The 21,703-nt window shown below is 39.8% G+C and overlaps 1 long non-coding RNA gene across 1 annotated transcript; it reads right to left on the bottom strand.

Annotated features, from left to right (window-relative positions):
* Nucleotides 1-6,148: 6,148 nt before the first annotated feature.
* On the bottom strand, nucleotides 6,149-19,571 carry LOC113898331. Its single transcript, XR_003512609.1, has 3 exons — nucleotides 19,457-19,571; nucleotides 18,134-18,210; nucleotides 6,149-6,974 (listed from the first exon to the last, which is right to left on the bottom strand). It is a non-coding gene; the product is annotated as an uncharacterized LOC113898331 (long non-coding RNA).
* Between the last annotated feature and the right edge of the window lie 2,132 nt (nucleotides 19,572-21,703).

Genomic DNA, 21,703 nt, shown 5'->3' with positions numbered 1-21,703 from the left:
GTTCAGTTTCATTTCTGAGCTCTCATTCCAGTTAGACAGTTGTCCTTGCTCTCTAGCCTCATAAATACATATTTGTTCTCTGCCCTTTCACACTCCACCATCCACAGAGGCCATTGCTCCTCCCATCCTAATTCTCAATGCAGACAATCTCACCTGTCCAGGTAGCCAGAATAAAAGTTTTTCATTTGCCTTAAGTCTTCATTTAACAATTATATTTTCCACTGACATTCACTTGTCTTCAAATGATTCTTTTAAAGTACAAAGCAGAAATAAAAGTTGAGAGCTAATCTTGGGAAGTTAGCATTGTGGAGGGATTATATCACATTGAGCTTGCTCCTATCAACACCTTGAAGGTGGAGACTGCTGTAAGGTTCTTGTTTTATTGCCTGGGTTGAGACAGAATAACTCAACAATTAAGCTACCCTGATGATAATTAACTGAGTCCTGTGGTGAGAGAAATTTGTTCTTTGAAGAACACTATAGAATAATGATCCCTAAGAAGAAAGCAGATTTTTCTGACTCATTTTAGATAAATTGTTGCTATTCTGATGTAATTCGTAGTAACTTAGCAAAAATGGAGCTGAAAACGGTTATTAAAGGGTACTAAATGAGAAACAATTAGTTAGCTAATATATATAACAAGAAGCAGTCCAGGCTAGTCATGGTAAACTGAGTTCAAATTCTGCCTGCAATATTTACGACTTCTGTAATCTTGGCTGGACAAGACTCTTCATCTTTGTCTCCCTAATCTCCAGTTCTTTATGTTAAGAAGGGACAAAACAACTGAATACTATATGTTAATGTTCTTAAGACATCCATCAGAGGATCTGATCAGTCTCTCAGTCGTATCTGACTCTTTGTGACCCCTTGGACTATAGCCCACCAGGCTCCTCTTTCCATGAGATTTCCCAGACTAGAATCCTGAAGCAGGCTGCCATTTCCTTCTCCAGAGGATCTCTCTGGCCCAGGAATCGAACTGACATCTCCTGCATCTCCTTGCATTGGCAGGCAGATTCTTTACCACTGAGCCACCTGGTTTAGAGAAGGCACCAAATAAGAGGACTTCCCTGGTGGCTCAGATGGAGGCTCCCTCCTGCCTACAATGCAGGAGACCCGGGTTCAATCCCTGGGTCGGGAAGATCCCCTGGAGAAGGAAATGGCAACCCATTCCAGTATTCTTGCCTGGAAAATCCCATGGACAGAAGAGCCTGGTAGGCTACAGTCCTTGGGTTTGCAGAGTCGGACACGACTGAGCGACTTTCTTTCTTTCTTAAAAGAAAGCCATAATGTTTGCAAACTTAAGGTAAATGACTTTCTTCTTTCTCTGAGAATTTATGAATGACAGAAGTGGGACTAAATGCTTTCAAAAGTTGAAGAAGTAGGAAACAACTTCTTTGAAACCGTGGCAGCAGCATCAATGGGTACATGTTCTGAAGGGAAAGAGCATTGTCTGCCTCATGGAGAAAAGCAAAGCAAAGGCTTTGGAGAAGAAGTATGAGCCTCGGAGGCTGACTGACAGTGTTGCACTGAAAATTAAGACCTTCTTTTAATTAATTTTAGCCATCTAAGCACTTGTGATTGTATGAGACTGAGACCAAGACAAGTCAGTGCCAAAGCTGAGAGAAAAGTGATTGGGCCTCTAACCCCTAGCTCACCTCCAATGCAGCGCTGTCAAAGTCTGAGGAACATTTTGGCTTTAAGTTAAGATGAGATTGGTTTGAGTTTAAAAGAAAAATTCTATCAAGGATTGCATATAAGAGGAGAGTAAAGATTCATCAATAATGAAAAAGATCATTTTTAGGGAGAAAGATTTCAAACTTACCTAAGAATTTACTTTAAAAGCTGATTTTGACACTTTATTATTCAATGTAGTGACTGATTAATACTCTTTAAAATCTCACATTTTAAAAGATGTGTATTTGGATGCCAAAGAATGGCTAACCATGTTTTAATGCAGTGGTCTTTAGAAAACTATAAAAGATGCTGTATAAACATTCAATGTTTAGGGGGGAAGTGCATTAACATATCTAATTCACTGTCTTTCTTTTTTTGTGAGAAAGCTGAATCTGAAAATTAAAAAGGTTTTTAAAAAATCAATTGTAATAGTCCCGACTGATCCCTTATAAGAAAAAAAGGGATGTCCCTTAAATTGCCTTGTATGTAAATTTCATCCATTGGACATAAATAACATATTGAAGCTTCCCCTTTTTGGTCCTATATTTCTGTTTTATTTATTTGCTATACAGTCATCTCTCAAGTTTAACCATTTCACTTCTGCCTCCATTAAGATTCCATTGTTGTTGTTGTTCAGTCACTCAGTCGTTTCCAACTCTTTGTGACCCCATGAACTGCAGCATGCCAGCCTTCCCTCTCCTTCACTGTGTCCCAGAATTTGCTCAAACTCATGTTCATTAAGTCTGTGATGCCATCCAACTGTCTCATCCTCTGTTGCCCCCTTAAGAAATAGGAGCTTATTTGTCTCACATATCAAAAGCCTGGAGGCAGGCAGTCCAGGGTTTGTACAGTAGCTCAACACTGTCATCAGGGATTCTGGATCTTTTCCTTTCCTCGTTTCCCATACTTACTCTATGGGTTTCTAGTCTCATAGTTGAAAACGACTATAGCACCTCCCAGTAGCTAGTCATGTTCTCCTCTTAAAGTTTTACCTCTTTATCTTTTTATGTGTAGTAGGAAGCCTGCCCCCAGGGACTACTTCCATTACCTGTTTTAATATCAATAAACTTAGATGTGCTTTGGCATAGTTTGACATAGGTTTTGAACTTCAGTCTTATTAGCACCAAACTCTTGCGCTATGGATTTGCTTACTTTGTATTATAGAAAGTTTCAAACAAACACAGAAACAGAGATAATGATAAAATAAACGTCCATGTACCCATTACCCAGCTTGGGATTTGGTCTCCCCAGATAGACACAGACTTTAAAATAAGAGGGGATAGCTGATCCACTTTGTTGTACAGTAGAAACTAACACAACATTGTAAAGCAACTGTACTCGAATAAAATTAATTTTTAAAAATAAATACAATTCAAAATAAAGTTGAATTCCAACCTAAAAATAATAATAATAAGGCCCAGCAAAATTGCTTCAAATCCTGACCTTACCATTTACTGCCTACACAATGATCTTGCAAGTGGTGTGCTTATGAATATTTAATAACAGGTTTTAGGGCTGTAAGGGATCCCGATTTGGAGATTTGCCCATTACCCTGGTGTAAATGCACCCATCATGGTCAATTTCAAGTTACCACCATGAACTCACTGAATATATACATATATCCCCTCTCTTTTTTAGAGTCTGTGTCTCCTAATCTAATACGAGCCAGCTCCAGCCACAGCTGGATCTTGGGTAAACTATAAAAACTCTCCCCAGATAATAATCCCCAGATTCATTAATTTTAAAATAGAAAAAAAAGTAGTAATACTTGTTTTACCATATTACTGAGAGTATTAAATGAAATGCAGCATACATAGCTGCTACCACAGTGCCTGGAAGTTATAATGCTTTTCGTGCATTCAAACCATGTTAGCCTTTTCTAATGTTTAGCAGTACACACACATACACACACACACACACACACACACACACACACGAAGGCTAAGTGTCCCCAAAGACTGGTTTTTTTAAAATAATTCTTTTAAAATAACTTTTGACTATCCCTATGCAATTTTATTAAGTAGGACTCCTGAATGGTTATCTACAATATTTCCAAATGTTAAGACAAGAAAGTAACATACCACCATGGAATCATCCAGAGAGGGAATATGACTGTCTTCAACATATTGACAGTAAAAATGAATTCACACACAATTCGTGGTTAAGGGCGAATTAAATCTCAAGGCAAAGCCACATTTCACTGATTTGTATGTCCTCAGCAACGTTGCCTTTGATGCACTACAATGATTTTTTTCCTTCTTTTTCTTTACCCTCAGCCGCAGCCTGAACATGGCAGCACTGGTGCCATAACAGAAGGTACAACAATTTGTTCCATTTTGAAACCTATGATTCTGTATATAATTGTTATGATGCAAAAGTACAATTTCAATGTATCCAAGTAGCTGTTTTAAGGATAAAAAGTTGACTTTGTTGTAAACCCTTGAGGGTGTAAAACTTGCATTTGTTAATCATGTTTTAAAACACTTTCTCTGAAGGTGACGATTTTAAGTCCTCACTGTTCATTGGAAGCATCACTCACGTGAATTATTCTCACCTAGCTCTGAGTCTCGGTCTTAAAGACCTTCCTTGTCTTCACTCTGCTTCATGCCTCACATATAATTCCTCTTCTCAAAACTCAGAGAATGATCTTAGAAATGACCCAAACATGGCTTGAACCCCATTCTGAACCCAGATCTCCTGCCTAGCAGACAGGGGGGAAATATCATCCATCAACCCTGATATGCCACCTGCTTTTATTAGCTGTACTGCAGAGCAGAGTCTAAAACCAGCACAGTTTTCTTTTATTTACTGATGGCACACTGTCAGTTGCTTAATCAATAGATATAGGCTAGAAAGAAGGATACCAAAACCTTACCCAGGAGACTCAAGGTTTAAAAGAAAATCACACTTTGTGAATTAAGAGGAAAACTCATCAAATGAAGGTTAATCCTGACACGTAGCCGACTATTCAGATGTAGGAGGAGAGAAAGTCTTAAAATGCAACTCTCTTATGTGTTTCCTCTAGAGACTCTTCAGGCAATAAAATAATACCGTGTGAAAAGGGATTTCCTTTGGTCCCCTCAAGGCAAAAAAAAAATCCTTTCTGAAAACAGTTTCTTCTATCTATGGATAGTGTTATTTATGAAGACTTAACCTACATAACAATATTCTCCATAAAGAAAAAGTTCACTGGATAAAGAAAAAAGCTCAAGAACAGCAGTGCAAGAAACCCAAACCTCAAGTGATATTAGCAAGGTGCTTTCTCTGAAAAGTACAGTCTTGGTGCCACTTTTTGTTACATCCACCTTTCTCATGTCCAACCCCAGAAGGACACATGGGACTTTTCTAGGATGCCTCTAATTACGGTCTGAAGAAACAATTTGTGCTCCTTGCTTTTGTTATTTCAGTTCTTTTTCTGTTGTCAAGAAAGAAAAGGCATCCATCACTTTTATTACCACACAAAGCCAGCCAGGTTCTCTAAAGCCATACAACCATCATTTAGCATTTTTAAAGTCAGATCTGAAAATCAGGCACCCCAATATCAACATTTGAACATTGTGTTTCCAGACTTGACATAAATCTTCCACAGCCATGCTCAGCAGTGAGCTAAGTCTTGGACTGCCTTTCTGGCAAGGAGAGAGCATCTCTGGGACAGCTCAACCCTACCCGAATTTTGCTTTATGCAGAGACAGATCCTCATTTGAAAGCACCTTGTGAGCCAGAGGGTGTGTGCCTTGGCCCTTGCTGAAATGTGCATTTCCGTATAGAGAGACAAAGGAGCTGGTTTTTACTCCCAAGCCCTTTGCTACTTAAATAAAGTTATTGGCTGCCTAATGAATGTTAGCTGCAGTACTCCCTGTGGTCAGCGGGGCTCTTGTTTAATGAATTGCTTAATGTGCTTGATTACTGTTACAATGTTGAATGAGGAAAAGGCAAGAGAGATTTGAAAGATTCACTGGAGGATATGATGAAAATGAATTGGATCAATACGAACTTTTTGCTCATCTCTGAATGGCACGTTAGGGGCTGTATTGTTAGAGTTGGGGGCTAATGCAATTTTGTGGCTTGTTGTCTTTTTATAATTCACAAATATAAATCTCCTTCGACAGTGAGTTTTAGGGCTGGCCTTCCCAGAGTTATAAATGATCCCCAGACTCCAGCCCCGGTTACTTACACGGACAGATAAATTAATTAGGAAAACTTTTATGCCAATTACTTTATGCCCTTGGCTTTCATATGTTTCTGAAGAGCAGCAGCTAATTAAAGATATGATTCATAATTACTGGTCGATCGAGTAGTTGAGTAATGGAATCAGGAACTGTTCCAAAGAAAATTATCCATCACATCATTACTAATTGTTACATAATACATAAGGACGTAGAATTCAAATAAAAAATTACTCATTTTGAAAGGTTCATTCAATTTTTTTTAATTTAACAATTATAAACATGAAATGAGTTCTTGAGATCCTGAATAATGTAGTAACCTGGGTGGGGGTTGCTTTTTTAAGTAAATACTTCTACTAAATGAGTGCAAAACCAAGAGTACATGTAACTTCAAGGTTTACTAATCAATGAGTTCTTTCCCTTTCCTATGAAAAGTTCAAACTAAAGATAATAGTCAAAATGCATTGTCCTTTCTTTCAGCCCCATCCTTAGCATCTGCTGAAACCCAGTGGATCCAGGTGCGAAGAGCTCTGAAGGACCACCCATTGGCAGATATTGAACCAGGAAAGTTTCCTGGCTCAGAAAATCTCAGACTATTAATACTTGGAGAATGCCAAAATCTCCCTAAAGGAGACAGTTTTCAGCAGTCGTGTATATCCCAGATCTGTCCTAGCTCAGAGAAATTATGGGTCTTTGTTTGCAGGGAACACAGAACCAGAAAGGTGGGGATAATCTCACAGAACTTTGTCAAAAGGAGTGAGGGGAGGTCCTCAGGGGTGGACTATAGCTTAGATGGTGGAACACAGGCCTCACATCTGTGAGCACTCACCAGCAAGCAGCTCCCGAGGGTACAAATTCACCTTCCACACACTGAGTGGCTGCCTCCGCAAATCCCTCTCTCCTCCAACCTCTCTGGATTTCCCAGCCTTCCTCCCTCTTCCATTCTAATCCCTGACTCCAGCACCAGTGACAGTCACCAGTGGCATGTTTAGTGACTGAGCAGAACTGGACAAGAGCAGGTTAGGGATTAATACATCGAGGCTTCTCTCACCTAGTGCTCAGTCAACTGAAGAATCCCTTGTCTGAGTCCCATCTTCTCACCTGAAGTCTCTCTTAGATCTTCTGATTAAATACCTAAGGGACAAGAAAAGATGGTCCATGCTCTCATCCAGTAGGGAAAACTTTCTTGCCAGGCCTTGCACCATGAGTTGTTGACTTAAAAAGAATGCACAATGTGAGAGGTGCAAGTTAAGTTTTATTGGGGGCAAAATGAGGACTGCAGCCCGGGAGACAGTACCTCAGATAGTTCTGAGAAACTGTTCCAGAAATGTTGGGGGGGTGGCGAAGTTTAATATATATGTGATTTTGGTGAAAGGGGAGTTCATGCAATCAAGTGCGTATCTTTTTTAAAATTTACTTATTTTTGATTGGAGGATAATTGTGTTATAATATTGTGTTGGTTTCTGCCTTATATCAACATGAATCAGTCATAGGCATGTGTGCATGTGCATGCGAAGTCACTTCCGTCGTGTCCAACTCTTTGTGTCCCTATGGACCATAGCCCATCAGGCTCTTCTGTCCATGGGATTCTCCAGACAAGAATACTGGAGTGGGTTGCCATGCCCTCCTCCGGGGGATCTCTCTGACCCAGGTACTGAACTGCATCTCTTAAGTCTCCAACATTGGCAGGTGGGTTCTCTACAGCTAGCACCACCTGGGAAGCCCCAGCCATAGGTATACATATGCACTTACCTTTGTTAGTATTCTGCTAGTCACCAGGAGCTGTTGTTACCACGAAGGGATTAAGTGCTTTTCTAGATAATGAGGAGATGCAAGAATTGGGCTCATAATATCAGCTCCTGAAAATATCTAACTATCTGTAGAACACCTGTTCTGCCAGTTTTCCAGAGCACAGAGTGCCTCACTCCTGATCTCCACTCTGAACTCCTTTCAGGGATTGTTGAAGGTCAGCAGCTGCAGCAGCACATGATTTAATCCTTGTAGAGGTAGATCGCAAGTGCTCATGACAAGTGACAGTTTGTACTTGCAGAGGGACCCGGAGAGAAAGGTAAGAGGTAAAGTCATCAACCCCAAGTCCCTCCCAGTCTCCCACAGCAGCAGTGTGAAAGGTACATGGATAAGGGACCTCCAGGATTCAGAAGAACATGAGGCAGACAGAGTTCTTGGCTGAAAAGGACATCAGATATGACGAGTGCACGGATGAGACAGAATTAAATAAGTTGGAAGAGCCTTCTCTATATTAATAAAAGATTCTTTAAAAAAGGATAATTTTCGTTTTCATTTAAATGGTGGACTAACAGGCACCATAGTGTGGAGGCAGGTCATGAACTACGTGCACGGAGAGTCATAGATGTCTTACAATGGGGGCAGCCTGGGGAAGGGGAGCAGATAAATGCAGATTGAAAGGAGTGAGCAGAAGGCAAGACCCCCATGGGAAAGGATGAACAGCCAGAAGCATTCATAGCCCAAGTGAGGTTTGTTTGCAGGAGTCCCCTCCAACCAGCCCAAAGCTAGTGGTGTATTGATCCAGGTGAGAGGCAAGGAAGGTGACCTTGGCCTGGGCTCACAGAGAGGGAAGAGGGTACAGACAGGAATGTGAGTAAATACTCACTGTGGGAAGACTGGTATGTATTCTCTTTCTATGGAGAGGCAAGTGCAAATAGCATTCAATCTTTAATTAGAAGAATAGTTCATGTTTTTCTTCAGGGAGGGTCCCATTTGTATGACAAGTAGGTAAGGGTTCTTCAGTAGCTGGAGGCACAAACCTCAGGCCATTTAACTAAAATCTCCTCCAGGGAGCAGGGGGCAAGACTACTGAGAAAGCAATTACTGAATCCCGAGGGCTGCTGTTTTCCTCTTGAAGAGAGGCAGCCCTCTTGTTTAGAGACGGGAGATTTGACCAAGCAGCTTCAGTGTGTCTTTGTGTCTTTGTGTCAATTTCAAAGCATCACGCCTTGGCAAGAGCAGCCAGAATCAAGTGCAAAAGAAAACAGAAAAAAAGATTTCAGACACACCACCTGCTGAGCTTTCCCAATTTAACAAACTTATGTGAGGTCTGGAGAGAGCAAATGAGTGCTTTTTGGATATCATATCAGGCCTTTATTCACTTGGCAGCAGTTTCCAAAAGCTGTTCTAGTCCTACCTAATATTACCCCCCAAAGAAACTGAGGGGCACCTGCATGGCCCATTAAGGCAAAGGTAATCAAATCCATCCAGATACTGGTACAGTTTTTGAGAAACGGGACTATGAAATTGGTGTCTTCTGCTCCTGTACAATACCTCACGGGCTGTTGGTTTGGAAAACACAGTTTCACAAACATTAATAACAGTTTCCTTAAGTTTTAACGCAGGATCCAAAACACAAGGGTGCCCACCTCCAGACCATCAAGATATTTTAACTAAAGATAAAGTAAGTCTAACTAAAATCAGGTGCAATCCTCTTAAATCGGAGTCCTACGAGCTGGAAGGAAGGAACCTCAAAAAGTCCCTTGACCTGGCACGTTCACCTCTTCCCTCCATCTTCCTACCTGATGAAAGCGTGGACAATTAAGACAGATGGAAATGGAGCCCATAGACAGACATCATTAGTATTCCCTCTCCTCTCCTCTGTGTAAATGAGGAAAGTTGCTCCCAGATTGTGCTCTCTGAAGGAACAGATCCCCAGCTCACCAGTGATGCGCATTAAATAGTGCACATGTGCGTGGCTCAACGCTGAGTAGGAAGGGGCAATCTGTTGCCAGAATTCATGCCCAGGACTCTCTCGGTTCCCACCTCCCGAGACCTCCAGTCTCCCTCCCAGCTCAGATCAAACCCGCATGGGGAGCTGGTGCTCAACAGAAGCAGGGAAGAGAAACAGGTTATAGTCTGGGCGGAAAGAGGAGGAAATCCAGAGTGTTAAGACAAGTTCCTGTGCCCTAGGCACAGTGAGGCCAAACAAACGGAAATCTCAGAGTTTGGAGCAGAGAAAGGTTTATTGTAAGGCCATGAGAGGAGACCTGAAAAAGCCTGAGTTCCCTGAAGTGTTTTGGGAAAATACCTTGAAAAGCCAGGTTGGGGAGGCGGGGCGGATGGGGGGCGGGACGGATGGGGGGCGGGGCCGGGGGGGTGGCCACAGGGTCTGTGATACAGCTTGTGCACAACTCTCAGACTGGCTGATGGTAGGTGGTAGGATGGTGTCACAGGGGTTAACATTATCAGTCCTTAGGCTCCAGGAGGCTTGGGGCTGTGTGCCCATGGTCCTCAGGTAGCCAGCATCTTCCTTTTGTTGAAGGGGAGGTTTGGGTTTTTTGTTGTTTTTTACGTTTGCAAAGCAGTGCAGAAATGTGCATCATATGTTAATATATAGGTACTTGGGAGAAGAGCTAAAGCAGAGGATATGGGGGAAGGCCTGTCCGGGGTCCTGCTTGATTACAGGAGTGTCGAAAGCATGGACTGGGTTTCTCCACCTTACCAGTGAATCAAGCTATTCATCCTCTTTCAAGCTGTTGATCTTTGACCTTTGACCCAGACCAGCTACCAAGTACAAGTTTAATATTCATCTCTCTGGCAGTTTCAAATCCTGTGCAAGAAGGAAATCACTGTAATATTTTCATATTTTCATGACTGTTTTCAGGACAGTCTCTTCAAGAAAAATTAAGATTGTGCTTAGTCACTTAGTCCTGTCTGATTCTTTGTGACCCGTGGACTTTAGCCTGCCAGGCTCCGTCCATGGGATTTTTCAGGCGAGAACACTGGAGTGGGTTGCTATTTCCTCCTCCAGGGAATGTTCCTGACCCAGGGATCGAACCCTCATCTCCTGTGTCTCCTGCATTGCAGGCAGATTCTTTACCTTCTGAGCTATCAGGGAAGCCCATGTTAAGATTAAACTTAGCAAAATCTTGTTCTATTTTTTTTAATTACATTTTTTTTAATTGGCATTCTCTTTTGATGGGCACTGAACATTCAAAGAGTATTTCTAAGGCTCCTGATGGTGGCTACTCTGCCAGAAGTATAATTTTACATGATTCTGTGCCAAGGAGGTAAATCACAGGGAAGTCAGCTTGACAATGTCAGAACCAGTGTCATTCAGTTCTGGACATTGAGGCATGTCACCAAGGGCCTGGCCACAGAGCTGAAAGGCAGAAACTGTGGTTTTGTCCTTCCCTGCACTCATCCTACTCTGTGGTCTAAAGACAGTTAATTCACCCTTTCTATTATTGTATGTTCAACAGCAAAAGATTTTCCAGTATTTATTGGAATTACTGTTTAGCACACTCTTCTTTAAATACTTTTCTGACTCAGAACGTCTTGTGTAGATGGTTATTTTGAGCCAGACTCTCCCAATGTGGAAATTCCTTAGGACTGCATTAGGCTCTTTGGAGGAATGAACTAACTCTTTCAGACCTGTAGTGTAGCATCAAATAACTCCTTTGTACAGTAAAGAAATGCCTTATAAAAGTTGATTAGTTTTGACTAATAGGTAGAAGAGTTATTTTTTCCTCTGAAAAAAAAAAAAATAAATAAACCACTGAACCTTGCAAGACCCCTGATCTTAGCTGAAAGTCAGTCTGGGGCATGGTCACAAAAGTAGGAGAGAGCTGCAAAGAATTAAGGGAGCTTCAGTACATGGAAGCTGGTACCTGCCTGACTCTGAATTCTCTAAATTAATTTTGGATTCTCTGAATCCTTTCCACTTTAATTACGGAGGTGAGGTATATGATATTGAAGGGAATTTTTTTTTCCTTTTGATGTCACTTTTCAGCAGTAAATTGTTCATCATTCAATGCTTCCTTTTTAAAGTGCCAGCCTTTATAGAATCTCAAACTTGGCTGAGAAGAAAAGCTCAGCGTTCACAGGACTTTGGAAAGTCTCCTTTTTACAGGCCCTGAGAGTGTTCTATCAGAGAATACAGTCAGTCTTTAAATATCATCTCTATGTTGACAACTTCCAAATATGTATCTGCAGTAGAGACTTCTCCCCTGAACTTCAAACTCATGTGTGCAACAGTGTATTCAACAACTTCTCTTAGATTCCCATGAATATTCCACATTTAAGATCTAATTAAACTAAATTTCTGATCTTATCCCTTTCCAATCTGTTTTGCCTACCACTTCACCCATCTCAGTAAGTAGAAAATCTAACCATCTAATGAGTTCAAAATGCTGGAGCCGCCTTTGGCTTGTCTCACACTGTATATCCAATCAACAGTAGACCCTTTTGGCTCAACACTTCAATATATATCAGAAATCCAACCACTTCTCTACCTCCACCAGTGTCACCACCAGTGGAGGTGATTACACCATTATTTCTCACTTCTTCATCACAAGGACCTTCTAACAAATCTGCCTCATTGCCCTCATCTCCCAAAAGTCTAGTTTCTCAACACAGCAGCCAGAAAGATCCTATTAAACCTTAAGTCATATATTCCTCCTGCAGTAAATCTTCCAATGGCTTTCTAGTCTCTCAGAGAAAAGGTCAAAATTCTCACAATGCCTACAAGGCACAAAAACCCACTACCCGAGCTCTCTATTGGTCACATATCTCCTCACCATCCTTCCTGCTTGTCTTCATTTTTCCTTTCTTTCTATACACGTGGTCCCTCAGAGCCTTTGCTCAAGGACTGTACTCTCTACTTGGAATTTTCTTCCTCATAATATCCACATGGCTTCCTCACCTCTTCAAAGTCTTTGCTCAAATAGCATCATCTCAGTGAAACCTACCTAAACTGAAGCTCCCAGCTCCACACTGCCCCAATCATCCTTATTCTGTTGTATTTATTTTCCCTCCCCCAATAAGATAAATACTTTTCACCTCCCACAATATTATAAATGCTTCTTTATTATGTTTATTAGCTCTTACCTTATCCTACGACTAGAAAGTGAGTTTTCTTAGGGACAGAAGTCCCTAGATTGTGTCTATATTTTCACTGACATAACCACAAAACCCAGAACCATGCCTAGCACGTGGTAGTTTCTCCATATATATTTGATGAATAAAGAAATGCCTTTTTCTTTTGAAGTACTTTGCTTAGCAATGAAAATATTGATGCCTGATTTCTCTGTGAAATACCAATTGCCACAGAAATTAATGAAATTAGTACAAACCTATTAACTGATAATGTTATATTAATATAACACTAAACTGTCTTCCTCGTATCTCATTTAACATTATAAACCTCCCAAGTTATGTTTTAATGGAAGAGCAGGAAGTGAGAGTTAGCTGAATAAAGAGTACAATGTTAAAATATACCTAAAATTAGAGTTTTTTTAAAAAATAAAATTATATTTGTCCTTTCTTTAGTATTTATATAAACATTAATATGGAAGAAGTATCCTGTTTAAAAAAAAAAAATCTCATTCTCAGGGATCAGTTATTTACAGCAGCTATTCTTGAGGAGCTCAGTATGAATATACCAAATAACATTTCATCATAATGGTGAAGGTTGGGCTATTAAGGAGTAGTAAATAGTAATGTGCATTTCCTTCAGAATTCTAAGCCACCTAAAAGATGGACCCTGAATATGAACAGATAGGAATTAACATTTCAGTTGAGGTTTTTTTTTGTTTGTTTTTTTAAGTGCAGAATTTATTTAGAAGAGGCAAGTCAGTGAGACTGGGCAGGTAGGAAGAGATCACTAAAGGTTTGCTTCTCTAACCTGAGGCATTTCGACATTATTTAATAAGCAATGTTAAACACTGAAGAAAATAAATTGACATTATTAGATTTGGGTGTGTAAAAAGTCACTCCTGCTACAGTATAGAGTGTACAGGGCTTTTAAATCTTTTTTTTATTATTATTATTGAAGTATTTTTTTTAAGTGTTGGTAGTTTCTGGTGTACAGCAAACTGATTCAGATATATATGTATTTTTCAGATTCTTTCCCATTATTGGTTATTATAAGATACTGAATATATTTTCCTGTGCTATACAGTAGACCCCTGTTGTTCATATACGTTAGATACAGTTTAGAGGTGTGATTCTGTTAATCTCAAACTCCTAATTTATCATTTTACCATTTTCTCTTTGGTAACAAAAAAGTTTGTTTTCTATGTCTGTGAGTTTGTTTCTGTTTTAAAAATAAGTTCATTTTTAGATTCTGCATAGAAGTGATATCACGTGGCATTTGTCTCTGACTTACTTCACTCTCTACGTCTATAATAGATAATCTCTGGGCACATCCATGTTACTGCAAATGGAACACTGCCGTTTTACTGTGGTAAAAAATGTAGTGAGAGACTCCAGCTTAACCTGTGGCTAAAATCAGATGTACTTCCACTGGCATTACTCATCCCATAATCCAGACTTTGGGATTATCCAGTGAAGAAAGAGTTTGGGTCTGCTGAGTATATCAGAACAACTAAGATGGGAAACACTGCTGAGCCCTAAGAGTAGGGGAAGGGAGGCCTGGAACTGCAGAGCTGCCCCTAGAAAGCAAGCCAGGACAGGAAGGAGGTGTGCTCATCACCTGGGGTGGGAGCAGAGCAGAAACACTCTTGCAGTGGCAGGTGGAGTCAAAGGAGACAGGAAGGAAAGGCCACACTTGCCCACGTCCTGGATCAAATAAAGGGCTCCTCCATTGTTCGCTGAAAGTTTATGAGAGAAAGAGGAAGGGTGGGAAGCCCTCTTCTCAGTAACCTGGGATCGCTGGAAAATTGTTCTACCTACAGTGAGAGGTAATAGGAAAAAAGACAACCTCATTCTGTAGAGTCTAATTTCTTATCTATTTTAAAGCAGAGGACACTGGACTGGCTACAGAAGCTTACTTAAGATCTGCTATTTCAGCTCGTGTTTTCTCCCACCCTGGCTTATACACGCATCTATACACAGCACTCCTTCAGACTTCAAGTAGCATATGTTTTCCTCACCATCTCTACCAGCGAACCAATCCCCCTGAACCATCTTTTTGCTTTTCCTGCCTGCTTCAAGAAACCTTACATTCTGGGAGTTTCAGATGAAATATCACAACATTTGTTGTCATTGTAAAAGATCATTTAATATTCCGTGGGCACATGCCATATGTTTTGAAGGAAGATGATAAGTACTGTTTTGTCACTTTTTCTTGGCAAAATGCAAAATGGAGTGAAAACAAAGACACTTTCCATACATGAAGCTTTAAGAAAATATTGGGGGAAATATTGCAAATTGAGTTACAATGTGCCACTTCTGAATTTTCTTGGTTAGAAAAGAAGTTCACAGTTATTCTCCTACCGATTTACAATAGAGAGTTGTTCACACAGAGCCTTGGCCACATGGCACTACATCTTATGGAAACATGTGTGGTCTGTTCAATGAATGAAAGAGGATCTGTTTTTCCAACTTATGATGAATTCAGCATGTAGTTATTTTCCTAAATAAAAGCCCCTACCCCCCTAGACTTACACTAAGGGGTATACTGTGACAATGTGACACATAGGCAAGGGCTCTGCCATGGGATTAAGGTTCATGCCGTAGAATTAAAGGCTTTAAAATAGCACAATTAATATCCAGGGGAATAATAAAGAGAAACACCAAGTAATATATAATCACAATATCATGCTGGATAGAAAATCAATGAGAAAACTAGGGAAGCCTTCCACAGAAGACTGTTTTCGTTGTGGCAATATTGCATGTAACCGTAAGATGTATAGAGACATTAAGATTTAAATGTTTAGTCTCTCAGTACATAAAAGTCACATAACTGAAGTTAAAGAAATCTTCATGAAACTATTTTGGAAATAAGACGTGTTATCTGTTATAAGGGCTCTAAGTGACAGTACAGCTGTATTGATCTCTAATGTTAAGGCAATAACTCATAAGTGCTGTCAATCAGAAGAGAATCACTCTTAAAGGATTAAGACCTATTTGAACTTGGTTGAGTTGTTACTCATTTCTAAAATGTCCATTTGATTAAAAATTGTATTCTTAAATAAAATTAAGCATTCAGTTCTGAGTGAATACACTTGTCCTTCTGAAACATCCTTAGGTTGCAACAACTTCAGGAAGAACGACACCCAGAAGGCATATCTTAGGCCCTGGTGGTTGATACTGAATTGCAGTTTTCCCCACAGATCGGCTTCAGAGAAATGAGACATTTTGTCTTGGCTTTTATAGCTATAAAGTGGGCTTCGATGTAAGGAAACTTCCAACTCAGTAAGAACTTGTCCAGAACTCAGAAGAGATCATTCCTTAAATTAGACTATTGACAGGACAAAAGTGGGAATGAAAGATTATTCTGAAACAAGGACGCGAGACTCGAACACTAGTTAGGCATTTGATTCCAACTGTACAGACACCAGTATGCCCTGAAGATCCACACTTTCTCCTCTGGGCAAAGCCTGTGTGGCAGGTCTTGTAGGGAATCATACTTATCATGCCAAATGTAATTTTAGAAGCATCAACCCAGTAGCTCCTTGAGATGTATTCCATCTCTCTGGGGAGTATAATTAGCCAAAAATGCGATGCCAAGGGGGAAGAAACAATAAAAAAGGAAAGTGTGTTTCAACAATACAAAAATAATCATTTGCTTTAATTTTTCCAAACACCAAATTAAAATTGGCAAATATGAAAAGATACCCAGGCATTGTAATTTTCATTTTATCTCCAGCAATTTGAGAGCCTTAATAAAGAGACTGGAAAAGGCATCCTAGCAAAATGGATTTTTTTCTACCATGTGTGTTCCACTGGCTGTCCTGGCCAGAGCTGACTTCTTACAATTTGGTTTGCCAGACATAACAGAGACAGGCACAATCACTGTGATTAGCATCATGTGAGGAATAAACAGTCTGTGGCTGAAGCAGCAGGCTCTGAATAGCTTTCTAACCTAGGTTTGACCAAGACATGCAATATATCCAGAAATTTCCTCAATTACATATGTAGTCATTTTCTCTCATACTCATCATGTCCTTTGCAGTTTCTGAACACATATGTCTAAATAATATTGACTGTAATTTTTGTGCGGTATAGGTTGGAGCATATTGTGTCTGGTTCAATGCATCTCACTGAATTTTTATAATAAGTTGGAGAGTCATGCCTATTGCTTTTTACCCCCATTAAATTTTGGAAATCAAGAAAAAAAAAAAGCATATTAGATATGTATAACATATAGCTTTAATGTATTCAACTGAAGATATTCTGAAATCCTAAGAAAACCATATTTTTGTGCTATATTTAATAGTATTTAAGGATATTCATATATATATAAGTATATATGGAATATGTAAGTAACTGTCAGTTCAACTCACTCTTTTGAGAACTGTATCAAATCTAAAGAGTGTTTTTCTACGTGCTCAAATTTGCATGTTTCTCGGTTTTTTGAGCAATCTTTTTAAACCCATGTAGTTAAAGTGCTCCTTAGGAACTACCAGCTGATCTGAAAAACGTTTATACTAGAAGCACCTGAAAAAGACACTTCAGGAAATGCACCTGTCTGCTAGCCAAATAGGGGCATCTCCATTCAGAGTCTGACGCATGTCACCCAGTTACACCCCCATTCCATTTACATTATTTGCAAAGAGTGCATGCTGATCAAAGCAGCTGTAATGACAATGCATCCTGTTTGGAGTTTTGATTTTAAGAAAAGTTCCTGACTTACTTTTTTAAAATTTGTTTTTAATTGGAGTATAATTGCTTTACAATGTTGTGTTAATTTCTGCTGTACAAAAACATGAATCAGCTATAAATATACATATATGCCCTCCCTCTTAAGCCCCCTTCTCACCCTCCCATCCCAACCCGCCAGGTCAGCACAGAGCACCAGGCTGAGCTCCCTGTGGTATACAGCCGCTTTCCACTGGGCTATGTATTTCACACTCGTAAAATATGTGTGTATATGTCAATGCTACTCTCTCAGATTGTCCCACCCTCTCCTTCCCCCTCTGTGTCCTCAAGTTCTTCCTGACTTACTTTTAAATTAGTAGAAGACTTTATGACAAAAATTGGACTTAAAAATACTGGCTAAGAAACTCATTGGGTAATGTAAACTAAATAAGTTAGCAATTCTTTTGTAAGATTTTAAAAGTAATTGATGTCATATTAAAATCAAATATTCCTCTACAGAATTAGAATAACCTGAAATAAAGAGACAAACCATAAATTACTGGGCATTCTTTTCTGAAGTATGTCTTATTCCAATTGTCTTATGGAAAAATGCACCAAAAATTTATCTTCAACTCACAAAGAGTCTTGTTTTTTTTTTTTTTTTTTAATTGACAAGCTTGGAAAATCCATCCAGGAATATGCAATTTCCCTGTCATGCTTCACATAATTTCCAAATATCCATTGTTTGAATTAAAAGTGAAAATTTCATGAAAACTTACCATAAATGTTGAGTATATCTCAAATAGCCTTTGAAACCCCCACCACCATCTCCACCTTTAGCCAGCAAAGCTCAAACCTGTAAGTTAACATGAAGTTAGTCTGTGTGTCTGTTCATATATGTGTGTTAGTCGCTCAGTCGTGTTCAACTCTGTGTGACTCATGGACTGTAGCCTGCCAGGCTCCTCTGTCCATGGGATTTTTCAGGCGAGAATACTGGAATGGGTTGCCATTTCCTTCTCCAGGGTCCCTTAGTCTGGGGTGTTAGTAATTCAATTAAAGCCTAAAGATACAACATGATTCTTTTATCAAGTATCTTATTGTTTCTTATAAACAGGTTAATGTTTATTCCTCACATTTTGAATACATTATTAAATTAATCCTGATATGTAATAACCTACGTATGTAATACAGAATTGCTGTTGCTACCAAGGGGTCTAGTTTATCACCCAGAAGAAATTCTCAGAATTTCTCTGAATTGGTTCAGTCCAGATGAAGGTGTTTTAAACTATTCTGAGAGGAGATATCACGTAAGTTTAAAATACTAGTGTTATAATTTTAATTGAAATTATTCTTATTAGTTAGGTAAAAGACCCTGGGGAGAAAAAGTTAACTGAGTAAGCAGGGCTGCTGCTGGAGTTAAAGGGCGAAAGTCAGGAGAGTTGGCTCAAGCTCTGGATCTGTCTCCAGTGAGCTGAATTATCCTTAGTAAAATCACACAGCTTCATTTGGCCTCAATTTTCTTTCTTTTTTTTTAATGAGAGAGTTAGGTTAGAACAGGGATGTCAGCAAACGTTTTTTGTAAAGGGTCAGATAGTGTGTTTTTAGGCTTTGCAAGTCAGATATTATTTGTGACCTATTCTTTGTTTTTGTTTTTTCCTTCAAAAAATATAAAAGTTGTTCTTGGCTCACACACTATACAAAAACAGCTGGCAGGCTGGTTTTGGCCTGTGGGCCATTGTTTGCTGACCCCTAGATTAGAGGATGACTAAGAGCCTGGTGGGCTTCCGTCTATGGGGTCGCAGAGTCGGACACGACTGAAGCAACTTAGCAGCAACAGCAACAGCAACAGCAACAGCAATGTTCCTTACAGAGCTAAAATTTAATGATGCTATGCATAACCATGACTTCAAACTACCCTGCTGTAGAATTGGCCCAAATATTAATACCAGGAAATCCTGGGAACCAAAAAAAAAAGAGAGAGAGAGAGAGAGAAAGAAATGTCAGCACCATCTCAAAGATGTTTCAAACTCTCAAATCACTATGGAACTTTCAATCTAGCAAGCATTTGTCAATCCTTACATTTCAGATAATTGTACACCTACCTTGAGAAGGGGTTCTTTATTCCACATGGATGATTTCTTGTCCTGAGGGATAAATATTATTTGTACAGAAACAAAATAACAAGATGAAAGCAATCCATGTGTCAAATATAGCTTGCAAGAGCAATTCCCCAGTGTATTAACAGTACATGACATCACCGCTGGCAACATCCCAAAGCAAATGCCCCGTGTAAATTCCCGATCGTCTGTAGTAACATGGGTGGATCTCTGATCACTAATAGCTATATACACTGATCCTTGGAGCAAAAGTAAATAAAAATTCTGTATACTTATTCTAATTTTTTTAAGAACTAAAAGGAAAATTGTCATCTATGAGCGCCTGCTGTGTGTGTGCTCAGTTACTCAGTCGTGTCCAACCCTTTGCAATGCTATGGACTGTAGCCTGCCAGGCTCCTCTGTCCATGACGTGTCCATTATGTGTCAATCCCTTTAAATATATTAATGATGAAACTAACAAACATTCATAAAACTTCTCCATGAGCCAAGTTCTGGGCTAAGTCACTTCAGTTGTGTCAGACTCTTTGAGACTCCATGGACCATGGCCTGCCAGGCTCCTCTGTCCATGGGATTCTCCAGACAAGAATAGTGGAGTGGGTTGCCATTCTTCCTCCAGTGGATTTTCCAAACACAGGGAGTAAACCCCAGATCTCTTACATCTCCTGCATTGGCCGGCAGGTTCTTCACTACTAGGGCAACCTAGGAAGTCTCATGAGCCAAGCATTGCTACAAATACCTTATAGGTACTAACCCATTGAACTCTAAGAACTACCCTATGCATTAAGTACCCTTGAACAACAAGGGTTTGAACTGCTCAGGTTCACTTATGCACGGATTTGTTCCAGTAATAAATACTACAGTACTATACTATCTGAAGTTGGTTAAATCCGTGGATGCAGAACCATGTATATATGCAGGGTTAACTATAAAGTTATAGCTGCATTTTTTACTGTACAAGGGCAGAGGTTTGGCTCCCCTCCTCCTGCCACCATTGTTCAAGTCCTAAAAGGTAAACATTATTATCACTGGCATTTTTATAGGTGAAGAAACAAATAACTAGGGAATTTAAAAACATTCAGGGCCAGAATCAGAGCCAACCACCTCAAATCTCCTTTCTGCTTATTTTTCCTTTCCTTTATTATTCTTTTCTTTTCCCTGAATGAGAATGATGACAATACGCATGCATGCTTATGTTATTCCTTAAACACAAATAGAGCTAAAACGTCTAAGTCCAAACCCAAGGTGACAACCATCTCCATAAGTCCTAGGGTAGAGTAAGAGTCCACAGCACAGGATTACTTGGAACACAGGTTCGCCTGACAAAACAAGTGCTGTGTGATTCTCATGAGAGTTCCATATTCTCAGTTAGAGCTGAAATACTACTCACTATGAATCGCATGCCTCTGGGCCTGACAAGAGCCTCACATGTGGATCGTAACCAGTAAGAAGGATAGCAGTCCTTTAGAATTTGAGGTTTCATGTGAAGAACTGTTTTAAAACACACACACTACTCTGAAATGCTTTGGAAAACACACACACACACACGCACACGCACACACACACTAGAAAAACTAATGTGATAGCTCTATGTCTAATCTGAAAACAGGAACGAGCTTCGGTCCTTGGAGCATCTTATTTACTGAGCACAAACATTGAGGACTAAGAACAACATCTCACCCCAAATATCGAGCTGAAAGATTTTAGAGACTGAGCTTTATTCTCAGGATCTGACTTAAAGCTTAATTTCCCTTGAGTGTGTGAAATAAAACTGATTATAGAAACCACAGATACTGTGGAAGGAGAATGCGCTTTGGAACCAGCCAGGCTGCTGGTTTGGGATTCCCTGGTAATTCAGATGGTAAAGAATCTGCCTGCAGTGTGGGAGACTTGAATTCGATCCCTGGGTTGGGAAAACCCCTGGAGAAGGGAATGACAACCCACTGCAGTATTCTTGCCTGGAGAATCCCATGGACAGATGAGCCTGGTGAGTCAGAAAGAGTTAGACACAACTGAGTGACTACCACTTACACTTAGAGGCTGCCAGTTTAATACCAACTCCATTGCATACTATCCACATATCTAGATGAAAGGCTTAACCTTTCTGACTCTCAACTTCTCAGCTACAAAGAGAGCAGAAATTTATACCTGCTTTGTGGAGCTGGTCTAGAATTGGAGCTAATGTGGAAATAATAGGTATTCAATAAAATATAGTTCTTATTGTTAATTAGATAT

This window comes from Bos indicus x Bos taurus, chromosome 9, assembly GCF_003369695.1.
Source record: "Bos indicus x Bos taurus breed Angus x Brahman F1 hybrid chromosome 9, Bos_hybrid_MaternalHap_v2.0, whole genome shotgun sequence".
NCBI classification, from domain to species: domain Eukaryota; kingdom Metazoa; phylum Chordata; class Mammalia; order Artiodactyla; family Bovidae; genus Bos; species Bos indicus x Bos taurus.
This window is presented reverse-complemented; position numbering and strand designations above follow the sequence as displayed.